The sequence below is a fragment of the Pipra filicauda genome, unplaced genomic scaffold (genome assembly GCF_003945595.2).
Source record: "Pipra filicauda isolate LSUMZ 115617 unplaced genomic scaffold, ASM394559v2 scaffold123_size2130275_pilon, whole genome shotgun sequence".
Taxonomy (NCBI): Eukaryota; Metazoa; Chordata; class Aves; order Passeriformes; family Pipridae; genus Pipra; species Pipra filicauda.
In genome coordinates this window covers 1,853,293-1,867,349 of record NW_024103696.1, presented here as the reverse complement: position 1 = coordinate 1,867,349, position 14,057 = coordinate 1,853,293, and positions in this window count along the sequence as shown.

Sequence of the window (14,057 nt, the reverse complement as noted above, 5' to 3'; positions counted from 1 at the left end):
AGGACTTTTGTGGGAAACAAAAAGAAAAGGCTTATTTCAAACTGCTAGGCGGGGTTAGGCACAACAGATGCATTTCTTCGGGGTGTTCATGAATTCCTAACTCGAAGAAAAACTGAACTCAAATAAACAGTGTGGTTCATCAGTAGAATAAACTATAAATATTTCTCATCCAAAAGAAGTTTCAGACTAGTATTTAAAAATGTTAATTACCTTCACTTAATTGGCAATCCAAAGCTGAACTCCAGTGACACAGTGCTGATTTACTTCCATTGAGCATCTGGTTTATTAACACAGCAGTTTACACAACAATACATACATGCAGAGTCTGTGTCTTGAAGACCTTACACTGGAAAGATACAGCAAAAAGTAATAAGCATCATAAGAAAAAATCCCAAATCAACCAACCAAAGTCCACCAAATAACAACATAACAAAACAAGCAGTGTCTTTTTCTTCAGAAGTCTATTCCTGGATGAAGTAAAAATCAATAATTTAGCAGCACTTTCAATTAAAATACTGTGTTCAGGCAATTCTTGTCTGTTAGAGATTTATCAGGCCTCTTACCATCAAGATGATATTTGTAAGGCAGTTATAGATGTGATATGTTGCCATACAAAAAGGACAGATTTCCTTGAACCCTTTGTATTTGATCAGTCTATCAGTACCCTCAGAGAAGATAAGATTCTTGTGCCCTACCAGTCTGTCAGTGCCCTGTTATGGGGACCCCACTGAACAGCCCAGTGTATAGGAGGGTTGTTCAACTAACCTATTCAGGGTTACAAGCTGACAGCATCCTCAGTCTTCGTTGGTATATTTTCAGTTTTGTCAAGTATGTTGTCCACTGCTAGCAGCTGCTAGCATCCTTTAAAGACTCACACTAAAAGTTTACTAAATAATACACTTTATTAACAAATATATTTATAATAGAAGATATTAGTGACAGGTCAAGGTTCAGAGATTGCCATTGATAGGAACCAATCACAGGCAAACTCTAATCACTAATAGAAGCTAGCTCGAGATGATCATTCAGCACACACAGAGTGTGGTTCTTACCCAGTGGGCGTCCCTATGGGGGAGAAGACAGGTTCAGCCCATCGACTGAATCCAGAAGTTACAATGGAATCTTCTCTGACCTTCATTCCCAACTAAGCTACATTTATGTTATTTTCTTTTGAGGAAGGGGAGATGGTAAAGTTACAGTTGATATCATTTCATGTTTAGGTGGAGTCTGAGTGACTTTAATTATTAGAATATGCAGGCCATGAAAAGTAATATATATTTTTGAGTTAATGAAGCAAAGTTCAGCTTTCTGTTATTGTCTGGATCACTCCTTTGACCTAGACCGCATTAACTGCGTTGTTTTCGATGGAGCATAACCACAACACTTCTGGGTTGCTCCATCTTTTGTTTCATATCTGCATTGATTTCAGTGGAGCACCACATCTTTGTGTCACTCCATTCTTTGTTTCATACCTCCCTTAGAGCAGTTCACCAAGCTTCTTCAGTGTTCCTGCTCCTAAGGTGTGCAGACGGTTTGTCCCTGGTGTACTATAGCCAACATATGCAATCCTTGCTGAACTTTGTTTTTTGGTCCCAGACATGCACTAAATTTCTGCCATGTTCTTGATGTTTTTTAACATCTCTGGTTTTCCTTTATATAAAATTCTTTGTAGGGATTACTAAATTTTGTTGTTATTTTTCTCGCTGAAGGTGGGTGCTTTGACCAAAGAAATGTTGGTCAAGACTCCAGACACATGTAGAAAATTAGACATTTACTTAAAAGCTTCCCACCAAGAAGGTGCAGAAGTATTGGTCCTTTCCCTCTTTAAATTCTATTCCTCCACAGGGGGCACACTAATGATTATTCAATGCCTTTCTTTTCTGTTTTTCCAGCCCGGTTGAATTGAAAACCATTATGTAACACTCACATAGTTAGAATTCTCTGCATGAAGAAATGGCCCTTGATATTTGTTCATAATTTGTTTTTTCTTTCTTATTTTATGACTTTGTCCTATAATCTGTAAATCTCAAGCACACATTATTTTTTTTCTAGAAAAGAACCTTTGTTGTTCAATATACTTTCAAATGTCCCATTTTAAAGCATTTTCACATGTTCAGAAAGGCTGACTACACCAAGGAAATCAACATATTTTCCTGCATTTTGCACAAAATTTTCTTTAAAAAACTGATAAAACTGGTAGCATATGAAAAGTTGGGAAATACCAGTTTGTGTTATTTTTTTTTGTGCTCTAATGTGCAAGTATTAACTACAGTCCTGTGCCCTACAGTCCTTCTACCATCCACTTTTTTTTTTTTACTCTCTGTGTAGACACTAAAAAGAGGGGTCAAGAATGGTTTTAAAGGAAAAAAACCCAACGTTTTACTTACAAATTAGGATCATATTGTGCCGGTACTACCAGATCCATTCTAGCATATTTATTCCGGAAGGCTGAGAGCTTCTGATACCCTAAGTGGTACTTCATTTTATGGGGGTTTATTTTCATCCCTTTGGCTACTTAAAAGTAAACTGCCAATACACCAATACACCTTCTTAAAGGACTGATCCTGAAAATTATTTATCTATAATTTTTTACTGAAAAATATTTATCTATAATTTTTTACTCAGCACAGCCCTATTTATGACACTCCTACAATGACAATCAAGTTACAGGAACCCCAGAGGCCATCTTATACAGTGTCTCTATATAAAGATTGTCCATGGGGAATCTCTGAAATTGAAAAGCAATAAATGCCAGTATCTCAAAGGAATACTTGTCACAGTCTCTACAGTAAACCTCTTCAAAACATTTCTGCATGTTACTCTGGAAGAGAATATTCTGTAAGTATACAGGAAAGGTATATAATTATAGAAGTAAGAAGAATAGCCAATCATTACTCAAAACTACAGATTTGTAAAAAAAATAGTTTTTACGGAACTACCAACCAATCACCTGATCATCCTCATTTGATTCTATAACAGACTTAATTGAGCTCAAAAAAAAATCCATAATTATTTAAAAATCTCTTTTGTCTTAATTCTGAAGAGCTTGTGGTGACCATTTTGAAAGAATTTTATTAAAATTCTAAAAACTAATTTAGTAATTCCAGTTATCTAATAGAAGGAAATTCCTGGACAATTTTAACTTTGAAGAATCCTTGGAAGACTTTCTGGTTGTTTGGGGTATTTTTTCTTTCAATTTATTGTAGTAGGGAAGAAAAAGAGATCTAATTTTTCAGTATGGTGGGTTGACCTTGGCTTGCTGCAAATTGTCCACCAAGCTGCTCTATCACTTCCTCCTCCTCAACAAGACAGAGGGAGAAAATACAGCAAAAAGCTTGTGGGTCAAAGTAAGGACAGGGAAATTGGCTACCAGTTGCCACCATGGCGTAAACAGACTCGACTTGGAGAAATTACTTTATTGCAAATTAAAGAGAGTAGAATAATGAGGAATATGAACAAATACAAAAATATCTCCCTCCCTGTCCCTCTCTTCTTCCCATGCTCAACTTCACTCAAGACTTGTCTACCTCCTTCCCCTGACTGGCACAGTAGAATAGGACATGGGAGTTGCAGTCAGTCCGCAAAGCATTGTCTCTACCACTTCTTCCGCCTCACACTCTTCCTCTGCTCTAGCATGGAGTTCCAACCTCAAGGGACAGTTTTTCATTAATTTCTCCAACATCAATACCTCTCACGAGCAGCAGTTCTTTGAGGACTGTTCTAGCATGGGTTCTTCGAAAAGGATACAATCCTTCAGGAATGAACTGCTCTGGTGTGAGTCCTCAATGGGGCCACAGGCCCTGCCAGGAGCTTACTCTGCATGGACTCTCTATGGGCTGGAGTTTTCTTCATGGCACAACCACCTTCTCCAGTGTGGGGTCCTCCACAGGCTGCTGGTGGATCACTGCTCCACCATGGACTGTACCATGGGCTGTAGGGGAATCTTTGGCACCTGAAGCACCTTCCTCCCCTCCTTCACTAACCTTGGAATCTGCATAGTTGTTGCTTTCACATATTCTCACTCCTCCATCTCACAACTCCAGCATTTTTTCCACTTCTTAAATATGTTATTTCTGAGATCCCACCACAATCACTGATAGGCTCAACTTTGACCAGTGACAAGTCCTTAGAGCTGACTGGAACTGTCTGTGTCCCACACTGGGACAGCTCCTGGCTTTACAGAAGCAAACTCTGCAGCTCTGCCTCTGCTACCAAAACCTTGCTGTGTAAACCCAATACATTAAAACTAAAATAAAACAAAAGAAAACCACAAAAAAAGCCCAAACCCCCACCAAACAAACAAACAAAACCAAAACAAATTAAAAACAAAGAAGCAAACCAAAAAAAACCAAAATAAAGCAAACTCCCAAACAAAATAAAAACAAACCCCAAAACAAACAAAAGCAAACCAAAATAAACTTTCAAACCAAACCACAAGTTTTGAATCAGATGTATAAGCAGAAAATACTTTATTCCATTCTTGCTGAAAGGAGAACTGTTCTAATGTGAGTCAGTCTTGCTTTCTGACTCACAATTTTCTGAATCACTGTCAAAGGTTCAGAACCATCAATCAAAAAAAAAAGTATGAGTCTTTGAGATATTTTGTTGGCCTCAATAAGTTTACTTACAGAATCAAAGTGGAACTAAATTATCCATGGTTGACTTGCAACAGATGAGGATCTGACAGATAAATTCTGAAGAACTGTGTGAAGGCAAGTGTTTCACCAGTTCCTCAAATAAAACAAAACAAAACAAAACACAAAACCCTGAGGTTAAATCTGTGGTAAAGCATGCAATTCAAATTTATTTGTTTTGTACACCTTCATTTGCTTGACATTCATAGTCATTGGCCCCTTTTTGAAGGTAATTCCAAATGTTCCTCAGGACTGAGTCAATTAAACTCTTGTAACCTGACAGATATCAAGCTACCACTTCTTACAAAGATTCCCTATGAATCCATATGCTAGTGTAAAACCTTATCCACTATGAAAGAATGAGAACAAAAGAATACAGCTACTGGTCAGTGTCCTCAGATGACAGAAGAGTGCTCTGGACTTTAGTAATTTCTTGTGGCTAAATCATCATTCTACTAAAGCATACTTTGCTGGATATTCCTTGAAAAAGTCACCTTTAGGACTTAGAAGCCTAGACAAAGACACCACCGAATTCAGATCTCCTTACTCCTAAACAAGTCGATTAATTCTTTTATAACACAAGTTCTTTACAACCTTCTGATTATACCCTTCAACTTAAAATGCAACAGAAAAATCTAGCAGCACTTTCTCCTCAAGGCAGGCCTTGCTTTGGTCTGTATGTGCTAGAACTGTGCTACGAGCAGCTCCCAAGCTGAGAGTTTCAGAGGAGCTCTGTTCCCTTGATGGTTGTCTCTTACCCTTTCTTTAATTCTAGTCAAGGCCTAACAAAAACAAACACAGACCATGCAGACCAGGAGTTCTAGGCCTGTAGCTGTTCAGAAGAGGGGCTGCAATGTCTGCAAAGAGATAGAAACCTATTTAGGATGGCTGAGCAGCTGGTAAGGAAGGACATTTCTCACCACGGCATTGGAATTGTGTTATTCTCTTCTGACCACATCAAATTTAGGCAATACCTTGTTAAAATAGTGTCTTTCTCTTAGTTTTCTGGGTCATGCAAAGATTGTGGGATTGCATTGCCTACATAAGCAGTGCATTGATAACAGTGGAACATGGTCAACAATCAGAATATAATGCTGTGTTCTCTTCTACAATAAGCCTGTTTTGTCTTTTACAGAACTGTAGAAGGAATTAGGCAGAGCAAACCAGACATATTGGATTTGAGGTGGAGAATTATGTTCTTTTTTTAAAAAATTTCAATATTTGATATAATGTCCAAAGAAATCTTATACATTCAGCGCAGATCAAAATAAGCATGAAGTCCTGTGGATGAAGATTGACTGAGGCAAGGCAAAGAATACCATGAACAACATTTCAAGATGAAATGAGGTGTCATACACTGCCACAGGGGTAAGAATCATCTCTTGTCCTATTAGACATCTTCATTAACAATCTGAAAGTGAAAGTAAAGAGCATATTAATGAAACCTGAAACTGAAAGCGTAGTGAGTGTTTATGAGAAATAATACAAATGTAACTAGAAAGTACAGAAACATTTGAAGAATAAAACTTGAAAAACACAGTTTAATTGGAAAAAATCTGAACTAAGTATTATGTAGGAAGATAGCACATGGATGATAATGTCAAACAGAGCAATAATTGAAAATAAATTTTCAGTATGATTGTAGTGGTTTGAACCAGGTTTTCCCCCCTGAAGCTAAGAAAGCGGTAACCCCCAAGAGGTGGTGACACTTGAGATTTGAACCAATCTGCGCTCCTGCGAAATATAAACATACCACAAGCTGACGGGAAGAGTTGTAGTTTGATGATAGAAGTGGTAGCCATGTTCTGACACCACGAGGAAAGGGGCTCGGAGCCCCTTGGGGGGGCTCTGGTCCCCAGCCCCCGGCTGGGGGGACTGCAGAGACTTGGAACAGTGTTAGACTGGGCTAAGTGTCTGTAGTTAAGCTGGGAGATGTTTCTCTTCACCGTGGGCAGTGGCAGGAGTAGCAGCAGCCAGCACTGACCGGAGAAAAGCAGTGGCATAGAGCCAAAAGATAAGGGAGCAGCAAACAAAACATGCAGCAAAAGCAGACAGAACTGCAAGCTGAGAGAGAAAGAACATCAGTAGAGAACAGAACTAAGTTCTACAGAGAGAAGTTTGGGGGTAAGAACTGCAAAACTCCCTTTGTCCCTCCAAAGGTGGACTCTTACTGATTAGAAGTCCTAAATGGAGTAAAGGAGCTAAGAAGCTTGGTTGTCCGGAGAGCTCAGCCAGGACGGTGTGTAGGAGGTTGACCTTGGAGCCCTCCCTTGCTGCAAGCTACAAAGAAGTTCGCATCCATCTTGAGGCAGGGCACAGAAGCTCTGCAAGGAATCTGAATTCCCTGAAGATACCAGACTGTCACGAGGACCCCCTGTGTTCGTGATATGACCGTGGTGGAACGACCTTTGTCTGGGGTGAACGTAGCCCATGGAAGACCCCTCGCTTGGAAACGACGGGACCGGGGGTGGGGCTTGGGTACCCCCCTCGTGAGTGCTGGCAGAAATCCAGCTATCAGCTGCTGCATGTAAGAGGACAGATGACTGCTGCCATAGAGAAACTGCTCAGAGGCTAGAAGGGATCTGTCCTTCTTCCCTCCTGGACTTTTATTTGGAGGGGAGAAGAGATCTGATCCATTGTATATACTTATGTCATGGTAGAGATAGTTGAGATCATGTGTATAATGTATTATAATATTTATTTGTATAGTCATTGTAATATATTCCCTTTTCCCCACTTTGAGTCTGGTGTTTTGTCTGGAAAAAATCATCCCACATTAGGTTGAGATGTGAGAGGGGGTTTAGACTAAGGAATTAGATTTTTTGGAGATCTCAAACCATGATAATGATTAAAAGTGGTCAGAACATTTGCACTATTATTTTTTAGATGTGTGGAATTGTTTATTCTGTGAATATCCTGGGAAAAAGTGATTTTCTACATCTCATTACATACAAAATGTTTCAGAATTATTAAAATATCTTATTTTGACCTTTTACACATATAAAAAAAAGATTAGTTTCTGTGTAAAAATGTTAGCTAATTATGGATGGCTTGTCATTTAGAAAGATAGAATTGCAACATTTGGAAAATGTCAAAATGAAATATTCCAACTGACTTAAACTAATGTAGGGGGATTATTGGTTCATTTTTTTTTTCCAACTACTTGCCTCAATTTTTAAAAGCAGGGGAACATTTAACTTTTGAAAATTTTCTGGCAATATTGACATTTTGCTTCTAGTTCTAAATGTGATATTTCAAGGAGAAAAACAATCGAAGGTCAATGAAGATTTTGGCATCATATGCCAAAACATTAAGTAATCAATCCTGAAAGTATTAGTCACTGTCTATCAGGTCTGTTAAGACTGTGCTTGGAATACTTTATACATTTCTCAGCATGTTGGTACCTGATTGGAAAGGGAAAAGGAACAAACTCAATGAAGATCAGAGAAGAACAACTAACCTGATTAGATTGCTTGAGAAATTCATTTAAGAAGAAAGGTCACAAACACCTAAATATTCACTGCTTGACTAACAACATGCATAACTATGCAACAAATTGAAAAAATATAAATGGAAACACTTATCTATACAATGCCTAATTAACCTATGAGACATGTTGCAACGAGATATAATTGATGCTAGGTGCCTGAAAGAGAAAAAGTAAAAAGAAAAAGCATAATATTTCTTGGACAGTATTTACATCACAACCATAGAAAGTATATTAAAAGCAAAATATGAGGAAAAACTGTAGAACTTCTTTATTTAAGATGTAAAGCATCTTCTGGGGAAAAACGAATTCTCTGTAGGGGGAAAAAAATCACTTGTGTGGACTTCATCTCATAAAGCCTCACTCCAAAACCCAGAACTTTTCTAACTATCTGGTCCTTGTTAATGGCAGGACAAGGGTGTTGGACGAGATGTATCCTTGATATGAAATGTCTCTCTCTTGTACAACCAAAGAGGAGAGACACTACAAAGACTATGAATAGATACTGTAATGAATATAGTGATTTGGGGAAGATGTAAACATCTAGAAGAAAAATACAGGCTGAATGTCAGTCAACAGAAATTCCTTAGGCTCAGTTTTACAAGGTCTCTGAGTGAGAGTTGACCTCTTCATACAGTGTAACAGTCTAGAGGTGTGCAAAAGATTCCAAACTTTGTTAACTTTTTGACTTACTTTCAGTTATACACAGAAACATTATTCCTTCTGACATTAATAACCATATGGCTTCTTTTGAAGGTAAGTCCATAATCCTGATGAGTCCCTTCATCAAAACACAGCTGCCTTTCAATGATGACAGTTAACTTACTTCTTCCTCATGTTTACACTGATCTAGAATGAAACTTGTGAACCAGGAAACTTCCCCTTCCCATTTTCTCTTTACCTACTATTTACTGCTAGTTAAATATATTTGTTTCTTTGTGGGTTTTTTAGGCTTTTGGTTTTTTTTTGGGGGGGTTGGGCATTTTTTTGGTTGGTTTTTCTTTTGGTTGGTGGGTTGTTTTTTTTGGTTGGTGGTTTTTGTTTGTTTTTGTTTCTTTTCTTTTGATCACAATCCCCACATTTGATTTGGAAAGGTGAAGTTCCACACAAGTTTAGTGCATTATTTCGGTTCATTTTAAGATTTGGCCCCTTGCTCCAAGGGAATGAAAGAGTTGCTATATGTGTGGTTGTGCTGATTCTTGCACATCTAAAAAACAGTCCAAAAGAAAGAAATGTTAGGCATAAAATGCTAGAATTAAGTTTAGGTTCACATCTGTTTTTTTTTTCTCCTAGAAAACTGGCCTTTTCTTTAACTTCCTTCTTCTTATACTTCTGTCTATGTTTTCTAAACAGAAATGTTTCCAGACATAGTGTTCTATATATGCAGTGTGAAATGAATTCAAGTCTGATACATGCACCCTGCACAGATGCTCTTCATTTGCAAAATTAATTGGTCACATTTGAAACACATTGGATTCATGCTGAGAGGCGTTGGTGGGATTTTGGCCTGAAGGAAGTGGAAAATACCAGACCTATTTATTGATGCTTGAATATTAATAAATACAGACACAAGGAGTGTATTTATAATTGTTGGTTCATAAATGCTAAGCAGTTGTTTACATTTTCCAGCTACTAGTCACTGAGTATACATAACACTTATAGAGAAAAGAACCCACTTACTAAATAGTTCCAGTGAAAAGGGGGTGAAGGGAAAATCTATTTAGTACTATGAGGGGCTTCTGGGAAGATAAGCTAGTGTGTACACCTTCTTGAAAACAATTAGAAAGGAAAATTTACACTGTACATAACTATTATTGGCCTAGTTTTGTGGTGGTGTTATGAGGACTTCACTACTCGATTACCTGACTGGTAGGAGTCATCTTACTGCAACATAATTTTTTCTTATGTGTCTTTCTTTCCTCCTATAGTCACTCACAATTTCAAATTCTTTCTTTGACTGTCTGTCCTGGTTTCCCCGGGGACAGGGTTAATTTTCTTCTTAGCTGTTACAGTGCTGTGTTTTGGATTTGGTATGAGAATAATGTTGACTAAACACTGATGTTTTAGTTCTAAATCAAGGGCTTTTCAGCTTCCCATGCTCTACCAATGAGCAGGTGCATAAGAAGGTGGAAAGGAGCACAGTTGGGACAGCTGACCAAAACTGCTCAAAGAGATATTCTGTGCCACAGAATGTCATGCTCAGTATATATACTGGAGGGAGTTAGATGGAAGGGGCCAATTGCTATTAAGGGATGAGCTGGGCATCAGTCAGTGGATAGTGAGTAATTGTATTGTGCATCACTTGCAGTACATTCATTTTATATTGATAGATCTTAAGACTCTGCAAGAAGTTAGTGACTGCCTCTAAAGTGATAGGGATATGGAGAAAAAATTTTTGGATTGAGGGCCAAAGTGTTGCTGTAAGTCTCTCCATCTCTGGTAATACTGTAAATACTGTTTTAGTCAATTCCTTTAGTCCCTCTTCATCTCTTGCAAAGCCTATTTCAATTAATTCTTTCAGGTTTCCTTTTTTTCTCAACTTTTATTTATTATGTCATTATGCTCTTAGACTGATGCATTACATCATGTAATACAAAATAAGTATAATTGAGTTACCTTAGGGATAGTAGTAATAAAGCCATAGTTGAAGTTTAATTGGCTGTTATGCTATAAATATTTGAAGCATGATTAATATCTTGGCAATTTCTAGTCTCATTTGGAAAAAAGTTGAAATGGAAAGCTGAAAATACAGCTGTAAGTCTACACAAAGGGAAAATACTCTGAATTTATCATCTTTTCTAAAACCTCTCTAGGGAAAAATTTTCCCCTCTCTGCAGACAGAGAAATTCCCAACCAAGTTTTTTTTCAGCTTTTTTATTTCCTGAATTCTTTGGAGCTATAGAATGCTCATACTGCCCTTGTTTCTTGGGTTATGTCTTAAGACAAATAAGACCTCACAACCATGTTCTTCTATAAAGTGAGAAAGATTTCTTAAATGAAAAATTCAGCAGTTTCCCTATATGAAATAAGAAAAGGAAGAATAAAAATTGTTACATTGTAGACAAGGTAATAGTGAATTTAAACCTATGTAAAATACCTTAAAAACTATGTAGAACATTTACTAAGTCCTCTTTAGGCTGTTTAAAAACATCTGAATTTGCACAAATAAATCTGCATCTCTTCACTGTCTGTAAAATGGGCTTAAAACAACTAAGATTCCACTCTCTCTCTCTCTCAAAGAAGGTAGATAAATCCAGACCTCAATGTCACATTAATATCAGAGAGATTAAATGGCTCAGGAGGAATACCAGCCAAAGAAAACTTGAATGAGACCAACAGCTAATATAACTTCAGCCCAGAAAGACTTTGACTTAGTGTGGTGACATTTCCTTCCATTTCCTCTTCCCTTCTTATCTCTACTTTTAAACAATATGCAGATCAATTTAGAGAAGGAAACAGTATAACTACATCTTAAAAAAACCATAATATTTTCTCAAGATGGTATGTTAACATTTACCCCTGTCTTGGCACAAAGGAGCTTGTGTTCACTGGTGTAATAAAAGGTTTTACGGCCTAAAACTCTCACAGGAATTTTGAGAAGGATATGTTTTTGTTTCTGTCCTGCCTATATTCAACATTATTCAACATTATTTTATTTATAAAATTCTTATTTCTTTAGATACTAGCACCTAAAACTTTTGTGGTGTTTATAAACATGTTTGCACAAGCATATTGTGGCAGTTTGAGCCACATTAGAAATCCAAAATCCAATTTTCAGGCTTCCCCCCACCCCTTCCCACAATTTTATCCTAACACCAGAGAGAAACTTTCAGACTAGAGGCTTCTGTAGGGGAAGGGGCAAGTATATACATTTATTTACACAAATAAATACTATACAAACTAAAGGCAACTATATATATATTACATTTCTATCAGTCACTCCTTTCAAGCCCCTCCTTTAACTTTAGTCCAGGAGCAGCTTTTCAAGGCAGATATGTAACACAGTCTTTTGCCGTGGGAGTGTTCTGGGCTCCCCTCACCAAGTTCTAGTTGTTTGTTGCAGTCTCTCCTCCTCATGAAGTCCAAGAAGATAGCTTTGAGTCCTTGTTCTTCTGCTGCTGTGTGATCTCTCTCTCTCTCTCTGCTTCATACCTCGGTTCATAGGCTGCTGCAATGTAGTTCAGCTTATCAAGCGTCTGTGTCCTGGAATGTTGATTTCTCCTTGGGTTTTCGGTTGTCCTGCATTTTAGTTCACAACAGAGACATCCTCCAGGTCCCTCTCTCTCTCTCGAGGGGTCCATCTCCAATTCTTGCCTGGGAATTTTCTCCCTAGCAATCGAACCTCCTCCGGCCCGTCCACTTGGCTCTGCTCTAATGCTGAGCCTCGCATCCACTCTCACTAAACAGCGAGAGGGAAAAACACAGCCCTCCTCTACACCTTGGCTGCAAAGGTGGGGGGGAAGAAGAAGAGGGCCTGGCCGCAGGGCCTGCCTCTCTCTCTCCCACTTACCAGTTGTTTGTGAGTCGCATCCCTTACAAACATGTACTCATTCCAGCGCTATCTCTAACTCTGTCCTAGGCAGAGTTAGGGGGGCTGCAGGGCTCCCCTCTTCCCCCCGGAGGGGAAGAGATGGAGCCCAGCCACCCCCTGGCCTTCTCCACCTACACGCAGCAAACACCAACAGCAAAACAACCAAGACAGCACTGCCAACAGCTTCCAGTGCTGTGATATATGATTTTGAGCAGAAGCGAACAACATGAGTGGTGATTGACTCTCCAGGGAACACTGTCCTGGCACCCAATCACCTCTGAGCCCCCCCAGCCTCTCAGGGGGGGCCAATCTCAACCTGTGACACATATCATAATGAAAGGAGCTAGCACTGAATGGTGAATGAAAGTTTGTCAAAGTATAAGACTTTTATTAGAGCACAAAACAGAAACCTGAACAAGGTAAAAATCAGACTTGATGGAGCAAATCGATTTGGTTTAAAAAGTTTAAAAAATAAAAATTCCCAAATTTCAGACTCTTCTTCTGTCTTGCTGACAGATTTGGCAACTTTCAGGACTTCAAACAATTTTACTATGAGCATAACACGATTCTCATCTATGGAAGCAGTCACTGGCTCTTTTTAAGATTAGTTTTGTCTCTGTTCTCTGCATCAGCCTCTGCTTTCCTCGCCACCTCTCTCTGCTTTTGTATAATTGCCTAACAAATAATCCTGGAGCTTCCCCCTACTGTGCATGCATCCATTAAATCAGGGAAGTAGAATTTTTCCCTTTCCTGTTGCTCCTGTCTGCCAAAGCTTGCAGCAGTCATGACAAGGAAATCACTTTTCCTCTCTGCTTCCTGTCCAGTCCTATTTAATGAATAGCACATGTACAATAAACTACAAACAGAGTCTCAACAGGTAGGTAATTTGTGACAAACCTGTGAATTTATCTTGAACACTATGCAGCACTCAGCACACAGAAATACTACTTGTAGTATTTGAACACTACAGCTGGTCACTCAGCACACAGAAATAAAGGAGGGGCTTTGTATATATATTTTTTTTAAGTATGTGAGCATAAGCAATCTAAAAGACCACCTGAGAGAAACAGAAGCTAATTTATATTTTTCCTATTTTTCTGTAAAATCTTATAGGACTGTTTGTTGGTTTTAATTTGAACAGGGTATATACTAAAATCTCAATATCATACTTCCTTCAATTCATTTAGCAGTATAAGCACTCCAAACTAGGTGCTAGTCCATAACCCAAAAGAAATTAACTTCATGTAAAAAGTCAACACAAATTCTAGCTATCAATTAAACATTATCTCAAGGACTTAGAGAAGATTCAAGCAATATATAGACTTTCTGTTTGAAGGGGATATTTTAATTGCAGATGAGAAAATGAAACAAATGTTAGTGATGACAAGTATTTCTCAAATTTTTT